The following is a 19436-nucleotide window of genomic DNA, read 5'->3' as shown; positions in this document are numbered from 1 at the left end:
GTGCATTGGGAAAGTACAAGATGGAACAAGACAAGTGTAGAAGGTATAACAGGCACAGTTAGAAGTTATATCTCCATCTCCTTTGCCTGTTGTGGTAACATGGGCCGAGGGAAGGCTATACTCTTAAGAGGGGTGTGAAGATGAACCAGTAGTGACCCAAACAACACAGTATCACAGTCCAAAATAAAGGGAATGTCCAATCAAGGTTGCATACAAATATGAACACTTTAATTAGAACACACCATCTGCCTGTAGAAGGATATAAAAGTGCAACTTCCCCAAAGAAATTCCAGTGAGAACCGCAGAACGAATCTACTGCCTTAAAAGATCTGAGAGGACCTGAGAGGAATCTGACGAAAGGGTGGAAGACCCTTTCATATAAAGGCACAAGTCCACAGGTGAAGGAATGGAAACACTGTACAAAAACCCACCCCAAAGAAGGGACAGAGAAGATGTGACAGACTGGAGAAAGTAGCACTCTGAGGGTATTTCATAGGGTGGTAGGTAAGGTTCTACCATAAGAGGATATCCTGGGAGAAAATAGGAGCGACCATTACCTAACAAGTCTCTAGGGTCCAAGTGGACTGAGGAGGCAGTTCAGAGTCAGCAGTACCTGGATTCAGTAATTGGTGGGCTGAAGCAGACAAGTCTGTGTTTGAATGTTGATGCAAGCTGATCAGGCTCAGTTTGTGCACTTAGGATCATGGAGGCCGTAGCAGCAAGCGGGCATTAAGTAGGGTTGAATGCGGTTGTTCTGTGCTGTAGAATGGCGGCTCTTCAAAGATGCAGGTTGCGCCGTCCCAAGAACACTTCACAGTTGGCCACGCCGAGTCAGCCTTTTGCTGCTGGGAGCAGTTGACGATTGACATTCCACAGTTCGAGTCGGCGTGCTAAGCCATTGAAGTGGGGATCTTAGGTGTGTTGATGTGTGATCAATGAGGCAGAGGGTCAGGAGCTAGCTGGGTCGAGCTGTCGTTGTAACCGCCGGTAAGAGTTGGCATGTGACTCTGCAGTGATTCGGTTCCTATCCTGGCGTGGAGCAGCTGCTTCGGACTTTGCAGGTGACATGGTTAGCTAGGACACGATGCAGTGTTGAGCTGGTCGAAGCTCAAGTACTATTTTGGTTTCGTGGAGGGGCACAAAAGCCAGCGTCGGAATCTACCCTCTTGTTCAAGGTGCAGTAAACACGTAACAACCAGTTCGGTGTGGTAGGGCAACTTCACCTGGTCTGACCCTCCGGTTGCTGTGAGGCCTCCACAGAAGACTTGAGGACAGGATGTATCGGTTCTGCATCTGCTCTCCCAGTTTAGGAGAATTGTCACATCAGGCTGAGGGCTTTGGAAAGTGCAGCTTTCCCAAAGAGAATCCAGTGAGATCTTCAGATCTAATCTACTGCCATAAAGGATCTGAGAAGACCTGATAGGAATCTAAAAAAAGGGTGGAATACCCCTTCTTTTAAAGGCACAAGTCCTCAGGTGATTGGAAAAAAGCTTGCTTGCCATAGTGGTCCAAACCCTGCTCTTGAACTGAGTGGACTTTGCTGTGTTGATGTCACATCCAAAGGGCTTTGCTCCAGAGAAAGTGGAGGGGACAGGAAAGACACAGAAGGACAGTGAGAAACAAAATGGTGGAAACCTTCTCCCATTGACCAGAGCCTTCTTGCCTATCCTAATCCTGTCCCCTTCCCTCCTTACAGAGAACAAAGCTCTTTAGAGATGCAGCACCCTGGTGTGAGGCTACTCCTGCTGAATATGTGTGTTCCCTTTATGCCCGGGCCCGTTACCAGCCCTCACAAAGAGATCAAAGAGAATGCCCAGCCTTCCAGGACATCGTCCTGTCATTTGGCGGGCTGCGCTGGGCTGATCAGAATACACAATACTTTCCATAGTGGAGCTGGCTGACATGAGCTGATACATGTGTTATATGAATTGGAATGGGGTGGTTGTGATAATAAGTAGCACCATGCACCATGCCGAAACATAGGCATAGCTTTTATTTGGAGTTTACCCTGCCACCAGAATGGGTGAATCATAAACATCATAATTCTGGGTACAGTGGCGTATATCTTAAATGCCACGCTCAGCTGCAGGGACTTGGTAGTGAGAACGTACAAGCAAGGGTGGATGGTAAGATGGTACATGAAGAATGTGGATAGTGAAAGGGTACGACCAGAGGGTGTACAGTGAGAGTACAAGATGAGTGTGGCTGGGGAGATGGTATGCAATGTAGGTGTACACTCAGAAGATGCAAGGCAAGGGTGTACAGTGAGAAAGTGGTAGTGAGAAAGTGCAAGGCAAGGGTGGATGGTGAAATGGAAAAAGCATAGGGTGGACGGAGAGAGTACAGGACGATTGTGGCTGGTGAGATGATATGCAACCTAGTTGTAAGGTCAGAAGATACAAGGCAAGAGTATAGAATGAGAAAGTACAAGACAAAGGTGGATGGTGAGATGGTACGAGTATGGATAATTAGATGGTACAAGTGGGTGGACAGTGAGACAGTGCAAGACGAGTGTGGGTGGAGAGACAGTATAAAAAAAGGGCATATCTTGAGATTGTATACAAAAAATGTGTACAATGAGAAGATGCAAGAAGTAGTACTGAGATGGTAAAAAAACAAGAGTGGATAGTTACAGTACACGACGAGGGTGGCTATTGAGATGGTAAAATCAGGGGTTGGACAGTGAGTCCACGTTTTTAAAAATCTATTTTGTTTTCCATTTGTATAGCACACAAACAGCCCTTGGGCATCGTGGCGCTGTTACGTGTGGGGAACTTAGTTACAGGGACAGGTACAAGTGGGTTATGCATTTACATGTTGTACATTAATACATTTTGAGCACAAGTCATAAACACATTTTGCAAGATAACAGGAAATGCAATGGGCAGTCACATGAGGGGAATGTGGTGTTCATCAAGCGAAGAGCATGGTTTTCATGGCCTTGCGGAAAGCCATGAGTGATACCTCAGCTCGAAGAGTTGTAGGTATGGCATTCCAGTGTGTGTGGTGAGTGTGTGTGGTAAGATGGCATACAGCAAAGGTGTGCAGTGAAATAATGAAAACAAGGGTGTATAGTAAGGAAGGCATACATCAAGTAAATACCAGACAACAGGGTTTAATGAGAAAGTACAAGACCGGGTGGGTGGGGAGAATGTATAAGCAGAGGGTGGACACTGAAACAGTAAAAGATGAGGTGTGGATGGTGAAATGGTAAAATAAGACATTGGTCAGTGAGACGGTACAAGAAGAGGTTGGACAGTGAGACGGTACAAGAAGTGGTTGGACAGTGGGAATGTACAAGACGAGGTGTGGATGGCAGATGGTACAAGATGAGGTGTAGATGGTGATATTATGCAAGCCGAGGATGAATAGTGAGATCGTACAAGATGAAGTGTGGATGGTGAGATGGTACAAGATGAGGTGTAGATAATATCCAACATAGGTGTACAATAGGATGATGCAAGACAATGGCGTATAGTGAGAAACTACAAGAGGTAGTCGTGAGACAGTAGAAGACCAGTGTGGATACTGAGAATACAAGACAAGGGTGAATGGTGCGATGGTACAAGCAGAGGGTGGACAGTGATACAGTACAAGACAAGTGTGGATGGTGAAACAGTACAAGACAAGGCTGAATCTTGAGATGGTAAACAGCAAAGTTGTACAGTGAGATGATGCAATGCAAGGGTGTATGGTGAGAAAGTACAAGGTAGCGGTAGCGAGACAGCTTAGATTGAGAGTGGATAGTGAGGCAGTACAAGATGAGAGCGGCTAGTGAGAAGCTACAATGAGAGGGTGAATAGCGAGGCAGTGCACGACCAGTGTGGGTAGTGTGATGGTAAACAACAAAGGCACACCGTTGGACTAATCAAAAAAAAGGTGTATAGTGAGAAGGTGGCTAGTAGTAAGACAGTACAAGACCAGAGTGGAGAGTGAGAAAGTACAAGACGAGTGTGGATAATGAGATGGCATACCACGCAGGTGCACAGTGAGACAAGACAAGGCAAAGGGGTGTAGTTAGAAGGTACAAGAGGGTGGTAGTGAGACAGTACAATATGAGAGTGGATAGTGAGACAGTTTAAGACAAGAGTGAATGGTGAGACCGTATACAACAAGGGTACATAATGAGACGATACACGACAGACAGTGGCAGATAGTGAGGAAGTACAAGAGGTTTGTAGTAAGATTACCTCCTCTTACGTTATCCAACTGCATTCTGAACTCCATATGTTCTATTCTTGAACGATACACTCCTGGCCCAGGCCTGGCAGTTTCCCTAGATTTACCAGTCCCAGGTCTGATTAACAGTAGTAGATTAACAACAAACTGGGGCAAAGTCCTCCACCAGACTAACTAGTCGGCTCAAGCACTTCTTGAGCCCATCTTCTTGAACCCATCAGACAGCCAAACCATGTAAGGACATTAACAGGGAGCTAGTTAAGTGGCGCCAAGAGCTATTATATAGCGTGTCGAAAATGTAACCCCATTATGACATGAAAACTATAACTTTTGTCCATTTCATGTGAGCCATTATGCTTTAAGTGTCTTTTAGATGTGTTTTAGATGCTCATTTAAACACATTCTTAAGCACACAGAATTAATGTCACATAGATATGTTTGTATGACACCAGTTGTCCTCGGGAGCCAAATTTAGCTTCTTCGAGCTGTTGGTATCAGGCCAAGCAGGCTCTCCTAGGCTATGACCATGATCATATAGCTCCCAGCAATTTCAAACCCTGTTATATAAATGTTACCCCTAGAAACTGCCTCATATAGATAATTGAGTTTGAACTAAACCTAAGTATAGATTTATACCGTCTTCATAATTGACACATGGTCCACCCAAAGGACCCACACATTTGCATACAATTGCAGTCACTTTCTACACCTCGCTGCATTCCTCACCTAATGCCTATTTTTCTACACCTTCTTGATCTTCTCTTATCTTGCCCCGTTCTTGCCTTTTCCATCCACAGGTTACGGTCTGGATACTGTGGGCAAGGGCACCATAGGCCACAATTTTGCGGACAAGCAAGGGGTTCTGAGAATGCGCTGGTGGCAGTCAGGTGCAGTATAAAATTCCCTTAACATAACACTACGACCCAAGGTGACAAGTGAAATGTTACAAGAAGAGGGTGGATAATGTGACAAAACAAGACAAGAAAGACTCCCAGGACCCCTTGTTAATTTGCATAATTGAAGTAACTTTGGGTCTCACCCTCAGTTACTAGGCGAATCCAGATGTGGAACACGTGGCTGGGGTTGCTGTTGGTACTCTTGTTCAGAGGAGAATTGCTACCATTTTGGTGCTGGACTGCCCCCTGGCAGGACAAAGACTGATATGTTTAGGATATTTCTCCTCTGTGAAAGATAGTGAGCTAAAGACTCTGGGTAAGGCTCTTGTAACCAGGACTCATGTCTGGCAGAGAGTCTCACAGGATCCCCCTGTTATTTGCATATGTCAAGTAACTTTGGGTCTCACCCTCAGTTACTAAGGGAATCCAGATGTGGACCCCTTGATCATTATTCTTAGATAGGCACAGCTACACCCTACTGATAAGGTTCAACCAGACCGAAACACGTGTCTGGGGTTGCTGTTGGTACTCTTGTTCAGAGGAGAATTGCCTAGAATTTCGGTGCTGGACTGCCCCAGGGCAGGAAAAAGACTGATATGTTAAGAATATGTTTCCTCTGTAAAAAATAGTGAGCTCTGGGTAAGGCTCTTGTAACCAGGACACATGTCTGGCAGAGAGTCTCCCAGGACCCCCCTTGTTATTTGCATATTTCAAGTAACTTTGGGTCTCATCCTCAGTTACTAGGGGAATCTAGATGTGGACCCCTTGCTCACTATTCTTAGAGAGGCACAGCTAAACCCTACTGGTGAGGTTCAACCAGACCGAAACAAGTGTCTGGGGTTGCTGTTGGTACTCTTGTTCAGAGGAGAATTCCCTAGCATTTTGGTGCTGGACTGCCCCAGGGCAGGACAAAGACTGATATGTTTAGGATATTTCTCCTCTGTGAAATATACTTAGCTAAAGACTCTGGGTAAGGCTCTTGTAACCAGGACTCATGTCTGGCAGAGCGTCTCCCAGGACCCCCTTTGTTATTTGCAACAAGTAACTAAACAACCTTCCGTGGGGTTTGATGAATGGAGGAAGATCTCTCTGCGGAATTTGCAGTCCCGAAAGTCACAATGGCCTAGAATAAATTACCAGAATACCTCTGACTTTATCATGGATAGTAGGAACTTTGTCATAACTAATATCCCAAAGATGGATGGCAAAGAGTCTAAACAATCACTACGCAACAAAGTACTTTCTTGGCTATGCCAGAGAACAGGACAGGGCGCAGTCCGACGTTCCGACTTGTTGATCCTTTACAGATTGGACATTAAGGATTGGTGTACTCAACCTAATAGTGGCTGTGTATTAGTGGGCTGTGGGGGTAGCTTGCTTCCTGCTTTTCTAAGAGGCTCTAAATACATTCCTAGAGGATCTTCAAGTTGTGATCTGTTATTGTAATAGGGAGGTGTACATAATTTATGGGCTTATTATCTTGTTTGCTGTTTATCTTGGTTCTCTCAGTCCTCTTCCCCAGAAAGTTGTCTGATAATGTTTTTGGCATTATGTGTATTTTCCCTCTTCTGCATACGCTGTGCACTTTATATTTTATGTTTGTTTGTTTTGTATTCGCACTCACACCTTTGGGTTTATTGGTGCATGGTATAAATGTAATAAAGTAAAGTAAAAAAAAAAAAGAATGATGGCACCAGAAAATGGTGGATACAGAAGTGGTACACAACAATGGTGCATATTTAGTAGGTACAAGGCAATAGTGCAGGGGTGTGCAACCTTTGGCTCTCCACATGTTTCAGACTACAATCCCCATCCATCATAGCCAGCATACTCAATGGTGAGCGATCATGGGAGTTTTAGTCCAAAACATCTGGAGAGCTACAGGTTGGAGACCCCTGCAATAATGGATAGTGACTTAGAAGAACATGAGTGTCGTTAGTAAGATGGTACAAGAACTCAGAGGATAGTGAGATGGTGCAAGAATATGCAAGATGGTGCAAGAGGATAGTGAGATGGTGCAAGAATAGAGTGGACAGTGAGTGCGAGATGAGTGTGGTTATCGCCATGCTACGACATGAAGGTGCAGCACGAGACAGCGCAAGATGATGCATCAGTCAAGCAGCAGTCCTTACAGTGATCCGGGTGTACTCTGTGGAAGTGATGCTTATCTTATGTACCAGCCTCCAGTTTCAGAGCACTGAATTCCCCATCCTGTGCTGTCTACCTCTCACCCTATGGAGGCTCCAAGGAGGGTGAATTCAGATGCTCCTGGAAGGAAGGTGGGCTTATTGACTGACGTCAACGGAGATTAACTATTTCCGGGGATCATGACAGGTTCTGGCCTGTGCTGAGCCCACTGGAGCCTGTGCAAGGCATTTGGCTTGTTTCCTGGGAGGATCCAAATGAGTTCAAGTAAAGGGACACCTTTCAAACCTGAGAATTATGTTTTGTAACACATCAAGGCCTAACGAGTCCAAACTGGCCACGACATCAAGCACACCCACGAAGCTGGCTGAAAACAGAATAAACCCCGCATATGCATTGCTAAGACCAGCAGCGCTGTGCTAAACCCCGCATATGCATTGCTGAGACCAGCAGCGCTGTGCTAAACCCCGCATATGCATTGCTGAGACCAGCAGCGCTGTGCTAAACCCCGTATATGCATTGCTGAGACCAGCAGCGCTGTGCCTGCATAAACATACGATATATTCTGCGCTACGCTGGACACTCTGACGTCAAGGCTTTGGCGAGGGGATATGCTACGCGAACAGTCAGGGAGGCTGGGGGGTATATTTAATTGCCACTGCACCTGTGCAGTGGCTATTCATATCAAAATGAGGACAAAAACTCGTAGAGACCATGCGCCAAGTTGAGTTTCATCAGTAATTATTTTATTTGATAATGTCAAAAAAAAAGTGCCTCTCTGATGACACGTGTTTCGGCGGGGTGCCTTCATCAAATCTGGGCTTATTGCGTCATTCTTCCATAGTCTTTATATTCTGACCTGTAATAAATGGGTTAGATCCCGATATCATGGCATCTCGATCATATGCGTTGGCTTTTCTCGTTAAAGCACACCAGTTATAAAGATAAAGGCTATTTATAGCACTTTGCATTTGACTTGCCATGACGTTAATGTTGCATGGATGTACGTATGCACTCATACACCAGGCCGCCCCCTGTCCACTGCACTTCAGAAAAGAAGCTGCTGCTCTTCAAAGCACATCTCACAGGGCCCTACTTATGGGACACCACACTCTGTATCCCTGCCTGCACAGGGTCTTGCTGCTTTTGAGCTAGATATGCACTATTATTACAGGTGCCCCAAAGTCCAGGAGTTCACAGGAAGCCAAATATCAGAGTTCTGGACCACATGTTAATGTCTGACAGACGAGCCTAGACAACAATGGTGGCTTTGCTAAAAGCATCCGCTTTAGCCAAGCAGGCCTCCTGCTCAGGAGAAAGACCGGGGGAAGTGATTTGCTCTCAGCAGAACGTGCTCGCCTTAGAAACAAGATGACACGAGGCAACACAGGTTCGATCCCCGGGTCTGCACTTACAAACCTCTGGGTATTAAGCGCATTATAAATGCGCAACTAAGACATTTTCCTGTAACTGCGCCTGATGCCTCCAGGTTGTGTGAGCGCTTTAAAAATTAAAATAAAATAAATGATGACGACCACCAACAATTGTTTGCTATGGTTGGCCAAGATTAGCAAACAAAATCAAACATGGTGGGCGATGGTGAACCACAGTGGCGAGGGCCAATCCTGGTTGGCCTGGTTGCAGATGGTCAACCATAGTTGGAGTTGGTCGACAGTGTTTGGCGATGGTTTCCGATGATCAACAATGCTGAACTGTGGTTGGTGATGGTCGCATATGGTTGCGGTTGGAGCCAGTCAGTGTGCATGCTTGACACTACAAAGCCCACACCAGCACAAATAATACGCAATACATTAACCAAATATGGCTGCTAACCAAGACATAAGCCAGTGCAGTCAAAGCCCCAGGAGCTAGCTGTTATGAATCTATTCCAACCATTGCCTATATGATATGATAGGTTATTTATAACACACTTAATACCCAGAGGTTTCTAAGCACGGACGGACCCGGGATCGAACCTGTGTTGCTCCATGTCATCTTGCTTCCAAGGTGAGCACGTTGCCTCTGAGCTATCCTCCCGAGACTTATATGTATTAAGGTTCACATATATGTGGTAGAAAAGCACCACATAAATGATCTTATATTAAACAAATGTATCACAGTACCTCGGGTGCCAGTCCATAGAAGTCAATGGGTCCATTGAGACTGGTAAAGAATGAGGCTACTTTACAATATGTGTGACACAGACGGGGAGTGATACTTGCTTGTACATCGTTACTGTATACACATATGTCCCAACTGCATCCCCAGGGAGTTTGGTTCCCTCCACACTGCCTACTGGAAAGTAAGCCCAGCAGGGGCTCCCCGTGACAGCGGATGATGCCATCGCCTCATCCATGTCAGTCTCCAGACTCCACTCAATAAGGGGGGCTTTAAATGTTCTTTTCCTTGTAAGGCAAACCAGCTCTAAAAGGTAGAATTCCTTGGACGTGACTCACGCTGGCAGCAGATCGTAAGACTGCATCCAGTTTTTTGTCGAGGGCTTATCCGGAATAGCAGTACTTCTGACCGCAAAATAATACACAGAACAAGAGATCAAGCAGCCCCTCGTCTTTCAGCAGTCCGAGCCGACTTCTAGAAGTGAATTCGCGAACGAGTTCGGATCTTTCGGATTCCCAGTCACCAGGGCTGGACTGGCCTACAGGGATTTCCCGGTGGGCCTCTGTCTGCACCCTGGGCTTCTTTTGTATTTCATTTTCACATTTTCTCACGGGAAAGGGGTTGTGCTTGCTCAAAATGTGTAACATTTGGCTACTTTGAAAATGATGTCCAGGGCCTCTTTGGTTTCCCAGTCCACCCCGGCCAGTCACATAAGGTTTCCCAATGCATCTATCAAGACCCGTCGAGGCAAATGAGCGGCGTGCAACAGGTGACTGGCTGCGGCTACAGCTAAAGGTGTGCGGTGACAGACTGCACCGTGGGCCGATTCCGAAAGCAGGCAGGAGGCGGGGAGGGTAGGTGGGCGCGCGGCTTAGAAACCAGCCAGGTCGAGGCTGACCCCGGAGACAGGCAGCTGGAAAAGGGCGGGCTCGGAGGACGTGTCAGCGCCCAAAAACCGCGTCCGTTTGGCGCTCAGGACGCTCCCCGAGTCCCCAGCCACCTGCCGACGCTGCGCCGAGGGTCTTCCGGGATGCAATCGCGGGGGGTGCAAGCGGAATGTCCGACTGTGTACAGTGGCTTCCTTGCATATGAAGAAGGGGGTTAGGGGTGCCAGACAGGAAAACACAGCCATGTTTTTCGACTCTAAATGAGAATCATTTCACGGCTTAGCGCTCCCGGTCCTTCATGCAACGGCGTGAGCGGTTGTTTACAGCCAGTCACGCCGCTCAAGCACGGCACGGCTGCACGCCACAGGCGGGAGCGAGGGGGTGGGGTATGTCTGTGCCCCAGCACACTGTATGCGATCAATCTTCCTAGAGTCACTCAGCTGGAACCCTGTTAATTTAGGGGGAACCCTGGTTCTGGCGCTGTATCCCGTCTGCAGGTGGCACATCCATCCCCGGGGAACAGACCCATGACCACCTGTCCCTGGCCCCAAGCCCCGAGGTGTCTGCCGCCCTCTGTGCGCAAGCTGGTCTACTGCCACGCCATCACACCAGGCAGACTGTATCGCCAATGCAGCGGACGCTCCCACTCCCCCCCCCCGCCCCACGCACTTACCCGTGTTGCGTCCAGCGCGGGTGCTCGGCTCTCTGGGGGTGAGCGGCGGCGGGTGCAGCAGGGTCGCGGTGGGGCATGCATGCATGGGGCGAGTCCAGGGCACGGCGTGCACTCCCGCCTGCGCCGCTTCTCCCGACGGTTATGGTAATGATGGGTTCGAGCCGAGCAGCGAGCGTGTGAAACCAGTAAATCCTGTTTTACATTTCCCTCTGGATTTAATCGGAGAGATTTCAGTGTGCCCCCAGGGTTAGAAAGTGAATATGACAGCCGCATTTCTTTCTTTCCTTCCCCTCTCGCGGTGCTCCACGCGTTGCTGCCTTCCATCCACGGGAGGCTGCCCCCCCCCTCCTCCTCATCCTCGCCCCCTCTCCTCCTCCTCCCGCTTCCCCTGTCTGTGCTGCTCAGCCACAGACGCTCAGCTTTGCCACAGACATTTTCAAGATCCTCTCAGGATTTTACAGTTGTGTTTTTCCCCCGCCGAACAAGGACGGCCATTAAATAAGATGTATTGCACATCACCCACCAGGAAATGTTTTTCTTTTGCACTGCTTGCACTAACGCGCAGGTTAAGCCCTGCCACGACCCCACATAGCTCTACACACAGAGCGTGCTGTCATTTTTCACGGGCATTAACGTGTTTGAATGGGGCTGTCTTTCATTTGCTCATTAACGAGGGGCCCGCATTCTGGTACAACGTTGGGGCCTTTCAACTTTTTCAGTTGCGCCACTGTTTTGGAGGTCTTATTTTATGTCACAGACAGATACTCATTTAATTATGACACGGTAAAGGTTGCCTTTCCTGGCGCACTCCGGCCGTCACCCCCTCTTGCAGTCGCTAACAAGTTCTTAGCAGCCCATTACATTTTTATTCAGGTTTCCCGACATTACCACCCCGCTATCAAAGAGTGATTAATAGCTTATTTATTTATTTCATTTGTTGGTAGGTCCCAAGACCCCGAGGTATCACTGCCATAGAGATGGTGCACTTCAGTCAAAGTATTTATGACACGTAGGTTACAGAGTAGTATCGGAGTACACTTATCGTTTGAGGCAGAGCAGAACAATACAGGCAATATTTGAGGCATATTTGTTAAACACTGCTGTTTCGATTTTTTTTAGACTGACGTGGTAGGGGCAGGGCTTTAAGTGGGCCAGGGCTGAGTCCCGCAGGCTCTGAAATCTCGCTTTGAGGCGGGGCGCTGCCAGGGCTCACTAGTCTCCCCTGGCAGCCCCAGCCACTACATGACAAGGCATTTTTCCTAAAGCCTGAAGCTCTCTCTCTTGTTCGAGAGTTTCAGGCTTCAGAAAAAAATGCCTGTCATCCATAATGGTGCCGCAGCACCTGCGAGGCATCCCTTCAACCAAGAAATGCCCGTGGGCTGGCGCCACTATTATGGAGTAAAATGTGGGGCCGCTGGAAGCAGAGGCCTGGTTTTCTAAATCCTGAAGCTCCCGTGCATTTGCCGGAGTTTCAGTTTTTAGGAAAAAGGCCTCAGCTTCCAGGGGCCTCTCCCTTTTAGCCTTAATGGTGAGGCTGCCCCTCCCCAGCTGGCGAGGGGCACCGCCACCATTAAGGTTGAATAGGCGAGGTGCTGTCCCCTGCCAGGCAAGCCATTATTACATAAATGCAGAGGTCAGCATCCTCTCTTTGGAGGAGAGGGTGCAGATCTGTACAAAAGACTGCCTGGCAGTCTTTTGGTACCGGTGACCGTTAACCCTTACCGCCTGATTACGAGGTCCCTTTGCGGGTTGATACTTTAATGCCTGCTTTTTAGCAGGCGTTAAAAACCAACCCGCAAAGGGACCAGGGTGCTAATTACGGTACCGCAATTTGCGGTACCGTAATTAGCACCTTCCCCATTCCCATTATACCCTATGGGGCAAAAATGGGAATGGGCAAGGGCAATGGGGGAAGGGGGAATTACCACCCCGTCAACCTTGGAATAGGGCGGTAATTCCCCTTTCCTCCAAGGCGGTGCCGGTATTTTACCGGCATGGACCAAGGTGCTAATAGCACCTTGGTCCACCGTCTACCGTATAATGAAGTCCATACTCCCAGGGTTTTGACATGGGATGAGACGTGTGATGTTCTCGTTGATGGAGAAGGAGGTGAAGGCGGGGTCAAGATGTTTGAGGCGGTACAGTGAACCAACAATTAGCAACTCCCGTCTTGTCATCATTCAGACAGAGATGGTGCATAGCCATGCAAGCCTGGATGATGCTGTAAACTTGGTTGTTACTTGCAGAATCAAGTTTGTGGTTGCCGGTGAGTTTGAGGAGGACTTGCGTGTCGACTGCAAAGTTGGTGTACAGAATGTTCAGGCTATCCAAGTGATCAAAGAGAGGCTTGGTGTACATATTGTACAGTGTAGGAGAGAGACAGGATCCTTTAGGTACTCCACAGGAGACGGGAATGGGGTCGGCTGCTTCAGCCCCAGGAAGACCCTAGAGGTTCGTCCACTTAGGAAGGACTTGATCCAGTTGGCTGCTTCACCAGAGAGGTTGAACGTTATAGTGAGGTGGTGACATAGGAGGATGTGGTTGCTGAGATCAAAGGCCACTTAGAGGTCGAGTAAGAGGATGATGGCAAGATCACCAGTGTCACGGATGTGATGAAGCTGAATCTTAAGGTCGAGGAGGGCAGATTCAGTGCTGTGTCTGGGCCTGAAACCGGATTGTCAGGTGCCAAGTAGATTGTTGGTTTCTAGCTGGGTTTGGCAGTTGGGAGCAGGCAGTCCATTCAAGGTTTTTCAGGAGGTAGGGCACTGTGGTGATTGGACGGTAGTTGATGGGAAGGGTGGGGTCATGAGAGGTTTTCTTTAGGAGAAGTGTGACCCAGGCTTCTTTGATGGAGTTGGGCCCTGTGTGAGAGCTGAAGAAAGCGCTGCTACATTTAGCAATGATGGGGAGAGAGTGGGTCTGCACTGATGGGATTGGCAGGACAGATGTCACCTGTGCAGTTGGAGACTATGAGGCATTGGATGGTGGTGAGCATGTCAGTCGAGGAGCCAGGGGAGAAATGGAAGGGAGGGGGTTAGGGGGCTGGAGAGGCAATGGATGTGGAGATATCTGCTTTGATGGTGGGGAGTAGGGATCTCTTAAGAATGGTTTATCACAGAGGTTGAGGGTTTTGTTTGCTAGGGCTGATTGAAAAAGGGAGCACCAGGATTTGTCTTTCGGGAAGCTCATGATAGGGGGGATGGCGCTTCGAGCTCCTTGAGGACTTTAAATAGCTCTCTCATATTAGAGGTGGCTTCACTAATTTTAGTGTTCTAGATACTGGCTTTTGTGGTGATAATCGCTTTTTGTATGAGGTGGTCGTGTTGTTAAAGACCTCTTTGTTAGTGGGAGTATGGTTGGGTTTTCCCCCAGAGGTGTTCTTTGGCACGTTTGAGTTTGCAGAGGTTGGGTAATTCCTCAGTGAACCAGTTGTGGTGGGGTTTTTTTTAGACGTTGTTTTGAAAGGGGCGTGCTGGTGTAGTGCACTGAGGAGAGAATTGTAGGCATTGAGAATGTCTTTGAGTTTGTTACTGCTGGGCCATGGCTCGAGGGAGGCACAAATGGTGGGCTCCAGATGTTCCTTGGTTAGTTTGCAGGTGTGTCTAGTGGTGATGGGTGGGTGGTCACCTGTTTTTTTAGAGTCTGTAAGCATGAAGGATATATTAAAGCGGAACACAGAATGGTCTTTCCAGGTTAGAGGGTCACTGGAGGAGACTTGAGTGGGCGTGTTAATAAATGGGATCCAGTTAAGAATCCGACCTTTAGAATGGGTAGGGGCATAGACCCCTTGGGCAATGTTCATCTCGTGAAGTGCTGTGGTGAGGGCGGTAACTTCTGGTCTGTGGGGTTTTCGAATCCTAGGTTAAAGTTGGAATGGCAGTACTAATGGATCACTATTGGGCTTGCGGATCCAAGGCATACAAGAAACTACCACCAAACTGGGGAGGAGTGTGCTCACTAGTACATATCAACACACCAGTATTACTAGTGCCACAAAAGGACTTCACCCTGGGCACATTATGAATCCAAAATGAACTCTGACAGAAAGAAGAATAGATCTTTGGTGCTAACTACAGTGAAAATAGGAAACTAAATATCAGCCACGAAAGACTCCCTAGACGACATACCACCCGAGCATCAATTGCTCAACAGAATATAAAAGTTCTTTGCATCCATTGTTCCTGCAGTACAGACCTGCACAAATGCAAAATGGCTCCAGATCATGAGTTGGAAGCTGATGATAACAATAAACTCCACTGTCAATGGCTTCAACGCCATAAAAAATGAGCTCCGAGCAGTTAGATTAATGGCCCTCGAGAATAGATATGTTCTGGACCTTCTCAAAGCAATGGAAGGATGAGTATGCACCAAGATCGGGTCTTCTTGCCGTACATTGGTTCCAGCAAATGACGAAGCAAATGCACAACTAACTGAAGCAGTCACCAAGTTATCGCAAATGCATGACAAAATGGAACCGGAAGCAAAAGATGCAGGGAAGGAGGAAGGATGGCTATCATACATCTGCTCATGGATACCAACATGGATGGCCAACGGGCTCAAAGTGTTACTGGCAGCATTAGTACTAGTGTTCCTAACACTATGCATCATCAGAATGTGCATAACACAATTCCGAAAAAATGACAGAGAAAACTGTAGGTATGAATGTACTGGTAGATACGACTTTTGAAGATGACAAGATAATCAAATCAATAATGACAACTCAATGGTTTGGGAAAGGGAGTCCGTTTAATGACAAGTACAAAAAACGGGGAGTCCATGGATATTAGCAATCACTCGATCTTCCTTCTCGCTTCAACTCCAATTAATTTTCAGAAAAACACATCATTTATACTAAAATCTCGTCATCACTGATGTGTAACGCTTGAAATCTGGCATGCAATTCTATTGGTTCTAGGAAGGTAACTTTAATATAGGTGCTATATCTGTATATCGTAATGAAGTGAGGTGATTGGATAAACAATGTCAGGTGGGGCGTCGAGCCCTTCCTCCGAAATGGCTACTGTAATTGTCACTAAAAGTATTACATTTGATTGGTTCTACTAACTATAGGACCCTAGATTACTTGGTCCACTATGATTGGGTTGGCAACAACTCCACTCATACTTTTCCACTTGCTTAGCAGCGTGCAGAATAGCCAGCCAGGTGCAGGGAGTTCGTCTGCACCCCCAGCCGCCTTACAATTATTGCAACAATCAGTCATCACCTCAGTGGTCATGTGTCAATTATTTCTTTGTGGTTGGCCTCAAGACTGCTTCTTGGTCTGGAAAAGTTAAGATATCTGTGCATGGCACAAGGCCATGCATAGGTGTGAAAATTTCATCCCTTCTCGCTTGGCTGGACACCTGATTAAGACATCATGAAATCGTCTTATTCTTCATGCAATTTGTGTATTTGATTTAATTTTGCCAGCCATCTGCTTTCTGTGGCTTATCTCGACCTTTCTGAACAGGATACTCTCTTCTTCTTTTCATAAATTGTATCGACTGTTGGACTATTTAAGCCGATACAACCTTGGCTTCCTGGCATGATTTGCATTTGTCTGAGTTTCTCTCTGTCTTTAACTCTCGATTTGTACGCTGCGTAGCTCTCCTCTTGAGACCTTTAGTAACCTTTGGTCGATTCTGCTCTTGTGCACAGTGCAAGTATACTTATATAAAATGCTCCGTTTGAAGTAGATATGTATAGGTGGCACTTGCCGCAATCTATTTTACTACTAAGCATAAGCAAGCCTCACAAATTCTTGCTTTTTGCAGTTCCTTGCATATGTACACATTTAAACTAATTGAATATCTTCATCGTGCTCATGGCATACGTTTCTGACTTTGACATCATTATTTCACTTTAGACTCAGGGTGTCACTTGTCCATGGTGTTTCATCTCTTTTTATCATTCTCAGGTCGTTATAACTTCTATATGTGAGTGAGTCCAGGTTCTTGTGACGTCACCATTCGTCTTCCTTCAGTATCTTTTTAGCTTCTTCCGGAATTGCATTCTGACAATCGTCATTCTGTTTCACTTGTCTGTATGGCTTTCTCAATGGGTACCTTTCTTAGGTGTCAGTACTTCAACAGGTGCTGTTATTCTGATGGGTACTGGACAGAGCCCAACTGTGGCTCTCTGCTGGTTTGTTTGCTCATCATACGTCACATATTTCGGTGTGAATGTTCCTGGTACTTCAAAATGGACGGTTGGAGTGCGAGTCATGCTTGGGACCGCCTCTAGACTCCCCCCTCTGGGAGATTCATCAACCACTTTTACTTCTTCCTCGGTATCCACCTTTAATTCATCCTCTGGATCCACGTTTACTTCCTCTTCTGGATCCACACATAGAGGTTTGAAGAAATATATCTTTGGGGTCCATATCTTTATGACTCCCTTCAAGCTTCCTGCTGTTCTCATGTGCTCATCTTTGTTCCACGTCAATAGTTGACATTGTCCACTTGGACTACAATAGATCAATTTTCCCACATAATTTCTATGTTTCTTTGGATATCAAAACGTTGTTCCTTCTGGTGCCTAAATGCTGGCCTTCTTATTTCTTTATCAGTCAGGTCCTTGGGTTTCCATCCTGGTTCGACATCAATCATGATCTCCATCCCTATGGCTTTTTTTGCACTTTTCTGACACTGAGAGATTATTATCTTGATAACACAGAATCCGAGCAATATCATCACTAGCAGGGCTCCTATGAATTTGAATGCGTCTGCCATCCATTGTGGAACCCATGAAAATAGTGATCCAAACCAACTGTCGTCTTCCACTTCGTCAGTTTCATCAATCATTTGATTCTGTTGTTTCGTCAGCATACCTGTGGCCTCTGTTAAGGTTCCATTTTCGTCATCGTGAGCTGATATAAATGTGCAACATGATTCTCCGATTTTTGCACAAACACCTCCATCCATAGCTATGAGCATGTCAAGGACATATCTGTTCTGGAGAGTCTTTAGTCAGATCGCCCATAACTCTTCCTTGATTGCATTGAATCCTTTTATGGTCGTGTTGATGGTCTGCAGCAACTCCCATCTGGTTATCTGCCACCATTTAGTATTTGCTCCAACTTGAACTCTTGGCATAAAAACCAAGGTGAACACTGAAGAAGTCTGACTGAACAGTCTATGTTCATATGGGATAGCATCAAAAGCTTCTATGGATTATGCAGAAAAGTAATTCTCTCTCTTCATGCGGCTCAACAGTTCCGCAGATCTCTTCTTCCTCAGGTGAGCATCTGCTTTCGGGAAACTGTCAATATTCAGATCACGTTTTGGAATCACCAACGCTGGAACATGGACATTCACTTCACCAGTGTGCATATACCTCCCCAGTTTCTCGGCAGCCTGACATATGCTTTGGATAGACATGCCCAGTAATGATCCATGATCACTGCAGTACCATGTACCATTCCTGGGGCATCAAACACTCGTCCACAGTTCTGATTCTCCCCCAATTTCCTTGTGCCATTAGTCCTGAAGCAGAATTTTGGACTCTCCAATGGCACTATCTGCAAGGGTCCTCCTCTGTCCTCGAACCATGTCAATAGTTTAGCAAGTTTTGGCCATAATGGCTTGCATCCAATTCGTACTATGTCAATGGTGGGCTCGTAATGTCTGAAGACCATCCATGCTCTGCAGATCACTACTCCTTTCTCCCATCCGTCTGGTGAAAGCACTGTTCCCCAAATTTTCATTTGGCCTCTGTTTTTCCACTTCCAAGCTTTTTCTGGAGTTTTCCCTTGAACATTCAGTTTTTGATTTGCTACTCTTTTGATCTCTGCTCCTTTAACTCCAGGCTTCCCATATCTGATCACAATGCGCTTTGTTTTTCCATTGTTTCTTGTCTTTTTGTCCTGGACATAATCATCTTCATTTGGATCCGTTGCTTCAGTTGCCCATTTCAGTGAAGCATCAGTTCCCATGAACTGACCTCTGGCCTTGCACATTGCTACGTGTGATAGACAGTGTGCCGTCTGCACATCTATTTCAACAGCTACAAAGATCTTTAACTTCCCCATGCTGTAAGGTAGGAGTGCACAAACGAAGCATTCCTCCTTTGAATTTCGTCATCCAACTTCTTTCATATGTTGGTACCAGATGTTATTTCCCAAGTGTGCTGTGCTGTCCAGGTACTCATTTACTTCATTATCATCTTCTTGTATGCTTCTTCTGATTTTTAATGTCTTCCTGTAAATTTCTATATCCACGCCCTGAACACATCCGTATGGCTTCTCCTTGCTGGAGGATTCTCAGATATCTCAATCCATGGTTCAGGCATCCTTATCTGTACCAGTTGGGTTGAAGAAAGTCTGGAAATCCTTTCCTTGTCCACTTGTCTTTTCCTGGCTCTGGCTATAAGCAGCCAAATTGGTTCTGCTATCATCTGTGCTTGTGAGATTTTTGCTGGGCTTGCACTTTCCCCTTTCAGTGCTGGATCAGCGGTGCTTATCAATGCTTATCAATGCTGTCTCTGTTGGTTTATTTTCCAACTCCTTCTGTCTCTTTAAAAGTTCAGCTTTCTCCATTT

At 46.6% G+C, this 19436-nt stretch overlaps 1 protein-coding gene across 2 annotated transcripts in view; it reads right to left on the bottom strand.

The window, feature by feature from the left end:
* SERTAD4 (SERTA domain containing 4) overlaps positions 1-11236 on the bottom strand; it is a 54058-nt gene extending 42822 nt beyond the window's left edge. For both annotated transcript variants that reach the window (XR_011268196.1, XM_069608512.1), the window contains exon 1: positions 10899-11236. The gene's annotated coding sequence lies outside the window, so the exon portion shown is untranslated. The remainder of the gene's footprint in view (positions 1-10898) is intronic.
* Positions 11237-19436: the final 8200 nt, after the last annotated feature.

Source organism: Ambystoma mexicanum, chromosome 4q (assembly GCF_040938575.1).
Source record: "Ambystoma mexicanum isolate Mex_15411 chromosome 4q, UKY_AmexF1_1, whole genome shotgun sequence".
Classification (NCBI taxonomy): Eukaryota; Metazoa; Chordata; class Amphibia; order Caudata; family Ambystomatidae; genus Ambystoma; species Ambystoma mexicanum.
Note: the sequence above shows the minus strand (reverse complement) of the source record. Positions and strands in the feature narration are given on the sequence as shown.